At 41.0% G+C, this 6785-nt stretch overlaps 1 pseudogene; it reads right to left on the bottom strand.

Annotated features, from left to right (window-relative positions):
• On the bottom strand, positions 1 to 6087 carry LOC129890461 (uncharacterized; annotated as a pseudogene).
• Positions 6088 to 6785: the final 698 nt, after the last annotated feature.

The raw sequence follows: 6785 nt of genomic DNA, 5'->3' as shown, positions 1-6785 counted from the left end.
CAAAATAACAACAACATACCAGTGAAATCCCACTAAGTAGGGTCTGGGAAGGGTAAAGTGTACGCAGACCTTACCACTACCTCGAGGAGGCAGAGAAGTTGTTTTCGAAAGACTCTCAGCTCAAGTGCCTCAAACCCAAGTAAAACAAAATGGGGAAATAATGAAGAAAGCATGATAGTTAGTCAACATAACAATTGTAAAGTCTACAAGGAAGAAACAATAACAACCATAAAATAATTTGGTAATAGAAACACGATACACAAGATAACACGTTAAATCTCCACTAACCTTCACCGCTAATAGCTTTCTACCCTAATACGTGTCCTCTACTCCTTTTTATTTAGGGTCATATCCTCAGTAATATGGAGTTGCATCAAATCATGTTTAATCACCTCTCTCCAATAATTCTTCAGTATACCTCTACCCCTCTGGTGATCCCTTACATCTAACATCTCGCACCTTCTCGCTAGGGCGACAACGCCCCTCCTTTTAACATGTCCAAACAATTCCAGCCTCGCTCCTCTCATCTTTTCCACCATAGAGGCCACTCCTACCTTTTTCCGAATAACATCATTCCTAATCTTGTCGCTCCTAGTATGCCCACACATCCATCTCAACATCTCCATCTCCGCAACATGCATTTTATGAACATGAGAGTTTTTGAATGACCAACACTCCACCCTATATAATAAGGATGGTCTAACCACGACTCTATAAAACATTCCTTTAAGTTTGGGTGGAACCTTCTGATCACACAAGACTCCAGAAATAAGCCTCTATTTCATCCATGCCACCCCAATGCGATGTGTGACATCACTGTCTATGTCTCCACTATTTTATAGTACGGACCCAAGATACTTAAAACTTTCTTTCTTAGGAATAGATTGTTTGGCAAGCCTTATTTCCACGTCCACTTCATTTACCACATCACCGAATTTGCACTCCAAATACTCTGTTTTGGTACTGCTCAACTTGAACCCTTTGGACTTCAAAATCTGTCTGCAAACCTCCAACCTAGCATTAACTTTGTCTCGTGTCTCATTAACCAATACTATATCGTCTGCACATAACATACACCAAGGCACCTCCTCTTAAATAGATCGAGTCAACTCATCCATCACCAAGGCGAATAAGAAAGACTAAGAACTGATACTTGATGTAGCCCCATTTCAAAAGGGCAGTGCTCTGAATCTCCTCCCACTGTCCTAAATCGAGTCTTATCTCCATGTAAAGGTTCTTTATCGCCCTAATATACATCATCGGGATATCTTTAGCCTCAAAACACCTCTAGAGAACATCCCTCGGGACTTTGTCATAGCCTTTTCAAGGGCAATGAACACCATATGAAGGTCACTCTTCCTTTCCCTATACTTCCATCAATCTCTGTATATGGTGGATGGCTTCAGTAGTCGAACATCTTGGCATGAATCCAAATTAATTCTCAGAAATGGACACCCCTTTCCTCACCCTCATTTCCACACTCTTTCCCAAACCTCCATAGTATGGCTTAGCAATTTGATACCCTTATAATTATTATAGTTTTGGATATCACCCTTATTCTTGTATAATGGAACCATTGTACTCCACCTCCATTTTTCGGGCATTCTTACCGTCTTAAGAATAGTATTGAATAACCTATTCAATCACTCCACACCTGCCTTGTATGAGCTTTTCTAAAAATCCATCGGAATCTCATCGGGTCTGGTCGCTCTTCCCCTTTTCATCCTACTATAAGCACGTCTAACCTCCTCAACCCTAACACAACTACAATACTCAAAGTCACGGAGTCTATCATAGTGCGTCAAATCACCCAACACAATGTCTCTATCTCTTTCTTCGTTTAAGAGTTTGTGGAAGTATGTTTGTCATCTTTGCTTATTAAGGGTCTCTTTTACCAATACCTTTCCTTCCTCATCCTTGATGCACTTTACTTAATCCAAATCATGAGCCTTTCTCTCTCTCTCTTTTGCAAGCTTATACAATTTTTTTCCACCTTTGTTCCTTAGCTCGACATACAAGCGTTCAAAAGCTGCTGTCTTAGCAGCCGTGACCGCTACCTTAGCTTCCGTCTTCGTCGTCTTATATACTTCCTTTAGTGTCCTCTTCTCTTTCGCATCCGCGCACTCCACTAAATTTGTATATGCAACCTTCTTTGCTTTCACTTTGACTTGAACTTCTCCATTCCACTACCAATCTCCTGGGCGGCCACCAAAAATACCCCTCAATATCCCTAGTACCTCTATAGCTGCTTTCCTAATGCAATTTGTTGTCATATCCCACACATTTTTCAACCTCAAACTATTATAACCCAACTCATAACTAGGGATCTAACTGAAATCCGTATTCGCCCCGTCTAATTGTGCAGCTAAAAAATATTATTATTTTTATTAATACTTTTTTTATTAATCATTCATTTGCCTTGTTCATTCTCTCTTTTTGTTCCTTTCTAATCTATTATTCTTAATAAGGATATGAGGGACTCAAACTCAAAATGAAATCACATGTTCATATCTTTTAATTTGTATTATTATCATGGTGGGGGGTGAGGTTGGGGATAGGAGAAAAATTTATTTACATTCTTTTATTTTTAATTTTGGATACACATGCGCAAAACAATGCAGTATACGTACATAGTTGCCTAATAAATTAAATCTTCTATTGAACTAATTATTTCTATATAATGTCATCATTGTTTCCTCATTTTTCTCTCTTATTTTTCATAAGTTTTAAAATAATTATAATTTAAATAGAGTGGAAGATAAAGGAAGTGAGGGGTGGGGTGGGGTGGGGTGGGGGCATGGGGAAGGGGAATGCACACAATAGAGGGCTAACCTTTTTTTATTTTATTTTTAATTTACTATGGAAAAAAAATCAGGTCAATCTTATGAGATCATATATTAAGTAATTTCAAGATAAAGAGGAGCCTAAAATGCCCTGAAACTATGGAATTTAGTATAATATCCCCTTCATCGACATTATGTGTCACGCCCCGGGAGGGTACCCTAGGCATGGCAGGCACTCGAAAGCCATTTCTGACCTTCAAGCGAACCACTTGGTCTAGTCACACTTTCATTAAATTACATTCTCTCTGTGGAAGACTCAATCACAGGAATACTATTCATAATTTAGGGTCGAAGGCCAAACAACTATCAAATCAACAAATAGCTTTAATAGAACTACTCAAAAGAACAATCCAACATTTCCACACTCTAGTCTATGAAGCCTCTATCAACAATCTAGGAAGTGCCGATGACAAGCCCATGGCTACCAACAATCAAAAAAAAGAGACAAAACAATGCTATGAAGACAATCTCGGCATCCTCCGAAGACTAGGAGGACTCACCAACTATCTGAGAGTGGGTAGACCTTCAACGGAGCACCGGTTGATGATCTCTAGTACCTGTCTCTGCATCATGAAACGATGCAGGCCAAATAGCGTCAGTACATGGAATGTACGAGTATGCAAAATGGCCGAATGAAACAAACACCAAGGAAGTATCAAATCAACTCGGAATCTCGACTCAAGAGAAATAACAACTCAATAAAGTGTCCTAAGTCTAAACAAAAATATGGTTTAGACGGGAACAATCACATACCATTCAACTCAATCCGACTCAGAGTACTATCAAGACCTATATGGGAGTTTCTCTTATCCGACAACCATCACTTATGAGCCAGTGATAGTATAACAAACCGACGTTGTTGCCGTATCCATTCATACTTTGCCAGGGTATGAACGAATCAACCAATCATGGATCCAATCCAACCAAGTCCTATAATGTTAGGACAATAAATTTAGGGAAGCATCCGACTTTAACGGTTCAATCTCCTCCTACGTTTGGCGACGTAGTTATTGGATTCGAGTTATTAGTTACTCTTACCCAATTCGGTGCTCGATACTCCTCCCAAGACTCAATGCTCATAAAACTCCACCCACTCAACTCAATCAAATCATATCGACAAGTCTCATTTACACCCTTGTCAACTCATCAACTCTATCACAATCAAACCTCTCCCAATCATACAATCCGATCAATCCCAATCATATCTTTCAAGAGTAGATTAAATATGCATTTATAACAACATACAAACCTATCCAATCGTTCCTCTATTCATTTAACAAATCCTTTGCGACTCATCACAACTCCAAGGTTTTAAATCAACAATGTTAGCTTTACCTGGATGGTAGAGGATGCTCATATCATAGTCTTTGAGTAGCTCGAGCCATCTCCTCTGCCTCAGATTGAGTTCCTTCTGGCTGAAGACGTATTGTAAACTCTTATGATCGGTGAACACATCAACGTGCACTCCATACAAGTAGTGGCGCCAAATTTTAAGGGCAAATACCACAGCTTCCAGCTCAGGGTCATGAGTTGGGTAATTCCTCTCATGAACCTTAAGTTGTCTTGAAGCATAGGCTATCACCTTCCCCCTCTACATCAACACACAGCCCAAACCGATCCTAGATGCATCACAATAGATCACAAAACCCTCTATTCCATCGGGCAAAGTTAGAACATGAGCAGTGGTTAGCTTGGTCTTCAATTTTTGGAAACTCTCCTCACAAGCATCGGACCATTAGAACTTAGCCTTCTTTTGGGTCAGCTTGGTCAACGGTGATGATATGGATGAGAATCCCTCTACAAACCTTCGATAATAGCCGGCCAAACCCAAGAAGCTTCTGATCTCTGTCGGGGATGTGGATCTGGGCCAATTTTTCACTACCTCAATTTTCTGATCATCAACCCGAATACCATATCCAGATACAATATGGCTTAAAAAAGCCACTGACGCAAGCCAAAATTCATATTTGGAGAACTTTGCATACAACACCTGGCCTTCCAAAGTTTGTAAGACGACTCTAAGATGATGGGTGTGCTCCTCCTCATTCTTGGAGTAAACCAAAATATCATCTATGAATACAATCACAAACATATCAAGATATGGTTTAAATACTCGGTTCATGAGATCCATAAAATCTGCGGGGGCATTAGTTAACCCGAAGGACATCACCAAGAACTCAAAGTGGCCATAGCGGGTCCGAAAAGCTGTCTTTGGGATATCACACTCCCTCACCTTCAACTGATGGTAGCCCGACCTTAGTTCTATCTTTGAGAAACAAGTGGCACCTTGAAGTTGATCAAATAAATCATCTATCCTGGGGAGAGGGTATTTGTTCTTTATGGTAACCTTGTTCAGCTACCTGTAGTCAATACATATTCTAAGGGACCCATCTTTCTTTCGCACGAATAAGACCGGAGCACCCCATGGTGAGACACTCGGCCTAATGAATCCCTTATCTAACAAGTCTTTCAACTCAGCCGGAGCCATTTTATATGGAGGGATTGAGATAGGCTGGGTATTAGGAAGAATATCAATCCCAAAGTTTATCTCCCTATCAAGAGGGACTCTGGGCAGGTCTTTAGGAAAGACTTCGGGAAACTCATTGACAATCGAAACCAACTCAAGGGATGGAGACTCAACCTTGTCATATTTCACTCGGACAATGTAATAAATACACCCTTTTGAGATTAGCTTTCTGGCCCTAAGGTATGAAATAAACTTACCCTTAGGCATGACAGGACTACCCTTCCACTCTATGACAGCCTCATTCAGGAATTTGAACTTGACAATCTGAGTCATACAATCAATAGAGGCATAACAGACATAAATCCAGTCTATGCCAAGGATCACATCAAAATCAACCATGTCTAACTCAACCAATTCAACCAAGGTATCTCTGTGATGAATTGACACAGTGCAATTTCTATAGACTTTCTCAGCTATGACAGAATCGCTGACAGGAGTAGCTACGCAGAAACGCTCATAAAGACATTCAGGAATTCTATTAAATTTACTTGCCATGTAAGGAGTCACAAAAGATAGGGTGGCACCCGGATCCATCAAAACATAACAGTCAAGAGAAAGGACTCGAATCATACCCGTCACGATGTTTGGGGAGTCCTTCTGATCTTGGCGACTACCCGCATACAGACGGTTTATACCTCCGCTCAAACCTGAAGTAGTGCCCCTCTGATTACCTCTATCAGTGGTGTGGTGGTAGAATACTGGGCTCTGTTCCCCCATATTGAACACTCCTTCTGAAAATGGTCCGCTTGGCTGCATTTATAACAACCAACCCTTCTCGCTCTGCACTCTCCCAAGTGGAGCTTACCGCACTTGCCGCATGGTGGCTTCCCTTGCGAACCTTGACCCACGCTAGCCTGGGATTGAGAGCCCTGGGGTCTGAAATTTGGGCGACTCTGTCCCTGCCGATCATACCTGTTCTGCGGCATAGGAGCACTGGCGGTAGATGAGGCATAGTTGGAAGGCTTTTTATGGAAGAAGGACCTATTGCCCTTGTTTTACCTCTGTTTATTCTCATGCCCCGCTAATTTTGCCTTATTTCTTAGATGTTCCTCTCTGTCTTTCCTCTTCTCATCCTCCACCTATTGAGCATACACTATTAATCTTGAAATATCCATGTCGGACATTAACAATGCCGCTTTGCACTCCTTCTTCACATGTCTTTCCAAGCCAGAGACAAATTTCCTCATCTTCGACCTCACATCTGGATCATCTCTGGAGCATATCTGGACAGTTGGATGAACTTTAGACTATACTCCTTAATAGTCATACTTTCTTGTTTCAGATTCACAAACTCTTTCACCTTCGCTTCCCTCAATTCTCTGGGAAAGAAGTGATCAAGAAAGGCTCCCTCAAATTCATCCCACATAGCAGGTTCAGCATCCTCACCTCTACCTTGTTCCCATTGGTTATACCAG

This window comes from Solanum dulcamara, chromosome 5, assembly GCF_947179165.1.
Source record: "Solanum dulcamara chromosome 5, daSolDulc1.2, whole genome shotgun sequence".
Lineage (NCBI taxonomy): Eukaryota > Viridiplantae > Streptophyta > Magnoliopsida > Solanales > Solanaceae > Solanum > Solanum dulcamara.
Note: the sequence above shows the minus strand (reverse complement) of the source record. Positions and strands in the feature narration are given on the sequence as shown.